Source organism: Priapulus caudatus, unplaced genomic scaffold (genome assembly GCF_000485595.1).
Source record: "Priapulus caudatus unplaced genomic scaffold, Priapulus_caudatus-5.0.1 Scaffold680, whole genome shotgun sequence".
NCBI classification, from domain to species: Eukaryota; Metazoa; Priapulida; class Priapulimorpha; order Priapulimorphida; family Priapulidae; genus Priapulus; species Priapulus caudatus.
In genome coordinates this window covers 204,367-207,584 of record NW_014577741.1, presented here as the reverse complement: position 1 = coordinate 207,584, position 3,218 = coordinate 204,367, and positions in this window count along the sequence as shown.

Genomic DNA, 3,218 nt, shown 5'->3' with positions numbered 1-3,218 from the left:
TAAAATTCTAGATACCTATGGACACATGTCTTAGCTATACTCTCTGTGAATATTGAGTTTATTGACGCGCGATTAGTCAATATATTAGCAAATATATGCGTACCGTAATCTCCCGTACCGGCCTGAATATAGACACTCCCCATCCAAAATCCATAATTCCAATAACCCTGAATAGCCGAACGAGTACAGCACAGGGTTAGGGTCACAATGCACCATAAAACAGGAGTTTGAGGCACGTGATTTGTATCAACCAATGGCAGCGCTCACTATAGAGCCCTATGTTCTTGATTAACCTAGGGAAAAAACCACGCGTCCGGGTGCTCTAAACTAGTGGCTAGTCCATATGGGAGTGTCTATATTCAGGCCGGTACGGGAGATTACGGTACGCATATATTTGCTATAAAACTCCTGTTTTATGGTGCATTGTGACCCTAACCCTGTGCTGTACTCGTTCGGCTATTCAGGGTTATTGGAATTATGGATTTTGGATGTGCTGTGAATATTACGACACTGTGGCGTCATTGAGCGACGAAACAAGCTCAACCAATAGCAGCGCTGGCTAGATCCCTATGTTCTTGATTAACCTAGGGAAAAAAATCACGCCACCCGGACTAGGAATTAAAGCAAGCGGTTCCGTCTACCACCTAAGTCCCGCCATCTTTCTGAGAATCTACTATTCACGCGGGACGCACGTCCGCATCGCCGCCGCAGCAGCATGCGCGCAGCAGCAGCTCCCCACCCGCTTTCCGGGAATCGCTAACCAGGGCCAGCTTTCCGGGAAGAAACCACGGCCAGCTAGTGTACGTGTTAGCGCAGCGCGGCAGTGTGCGTGTACGTGGAGGGGCCGCGACCTGTTCCGGCTGAGGAAGTACCTATAATGGCGTTGGTACCGAGCCAACAGCCTTGACGCGACAGCTTTATCTAAGAATCAACAAGACTACTTGTAAAACCTGTATCCGACGCAAATGTGCACATGCAGATTTGTACAAGTCTATTATTTAAGAAAACAGCCGTATAATATTCCCTCATTTTATTCACATGTAAAATTAATAATGTACATAACCGCGCGGTTGAATAGATAGCCATTTATCATTGAACACGATTTTGATTTCGAAAATTGATATATGTGTATCTGATCATTGTAATAACAAAAATATGCGTGTAGAAACCCGCACTCATGTAAAACACTAGAGGACGGGACGACAATGCCCAGCTGTATTGCAAATAACCGCAGCTCTAGACGCATATTCAACATATATTATAGATCTTACGTGTAATTATAATTATGTTTCTGGCCTGTGGCTATTTTCAACAGTAATTATAGTACTCATCATTACAGATCCATATCGATCATGGAAATACCGCCGCGCTTTTCATAATCAATAGTAATCAAGACCCATTGAATGTCGTAGGCCGAATACCTAGCCCTAGATACCAAAGCTGAATGTGTATTATGCAGCACGGGATATGCTATAGTAATTGGAGCCACGGAATTGCTGGGTAGGAATCATTCTAGCCGATTACGATTTTAAAACACCAACATGTAATGGGGATGACAGTTAGTGCGTGTGCTTATTATGATCTCAGGAGCCTGAGTATCTCACGATAGTATGCGAGAGACGCGTTTCTATGAAAAAATAGCTAACCCGATACTCAGCTACAGTAACTTGAATAGATCTTTGCGACCTTGGAACTACAAAATACAGTTCTATACGAACGAACATGTAGGTTTACTAAACACAACAGGTTCTGTAACGAAGTTGTTGAAACAGCACATAATCTGTGATTTTCTAATAGGAATTTGTAATGTTACAACGTTATTCTTGACACAAAAGGCTTTATTACCAATTCATTGGACTTGATAATTTTGTTCTCCACTATGGACTAGAGCAAGCGGAAGTTGATAACAAAATGCAAGCATGTCATTATTGCATCTGTGCTTTTGCAGGGTGGGCCACTAGCACCTATCACACCTATGCAAGGTTGATGACTAAACTTTTGCAGTGCAAATAACTACATTTAGCGTCTTTCATTGATTTATTATAACATAACTGCGTGTCTTTGTTAACGCTACTCGCGTATGGAATATCCTTAGCACTAGCCTATGAGTATTCAGGCATCAAATTATATAATGCTTGGCAAAATTGAAATGACGTCAATCAGATACAACCGTGACATGACGAAGGTGATGAGGTAGGACGAATTAAGAGATACTGGATTAATTCTCACCACGCGACGCAGTATTACAACTTGCTGCTCTTGCCCTCTCTGTGCCCGTGTGTGTGACGGGTATATTTATATTATACATGCTAGCTATCGCAATACAAACATGCTACATTTATTATTTATATCGTGACAATCGTCGGAGCCAGCTACATAGATCTAGTTATATTAATTGACACATATTCAACATATTACTGGACGAAAACGCGCATCGTCATTACATTTATTGTTTAGACATGATAAAAATCGTGCATGGCTGTGCAAAAATATACTCCACATGTTCCGTCAGAGAAACGTCATGACCACAGGACAAGATCTGTCTTCGCATATTCCCAGCATTTAAAAACAGAAAAACATTTTGCGGTAATTATACTTTTAACGTACAAGGCACTTACCAAAGAGTAATGTATATAACAATTTCGCGCTGGTGATGGGTTTCCTCCCCATCACACTATACATCGAATATTAAGAGCGTAGGTCGAGCCGTTGAGAGTTGTGCCACAATTCTGTATTTCCTCCTATACCTTAACTTAAGGGGGAAGTATTCCCCCTCCATTGACACATCTTGACCTTTGACCCCCAAATTCGACATGACGAGTCCTTTTCGTGAGCAACCCCATGATGTCCCGAATATCAAGACCGTACGTCGAGCGGTTAAGATTTGTGCCATAACTGTTGACGGACGCACGGACAGACGCACGGACGCACGGACGGACATTCATGCGATTCTACAAGCTGCATCTGACTTCGTCAGCTGAGCTAAAAATAGGCTATCACAATGTTTTGCTTTAATAACAATAAGTTGCCCAATCTTCCAAAATTCCTTTGTACTGTAGCATAAGAGTAGATTTGGTAATGTGCATTCCTAAAATGAGCAAATGCAAAAAGATTTTCTTAAGACTATGCATTTAAAAAAGAAACATATACCCACGAGTCGTTGTGAAAAATGCCAAACCAAATAATAGTAAATTAATATTGACTAGTCCTTGCCCGTT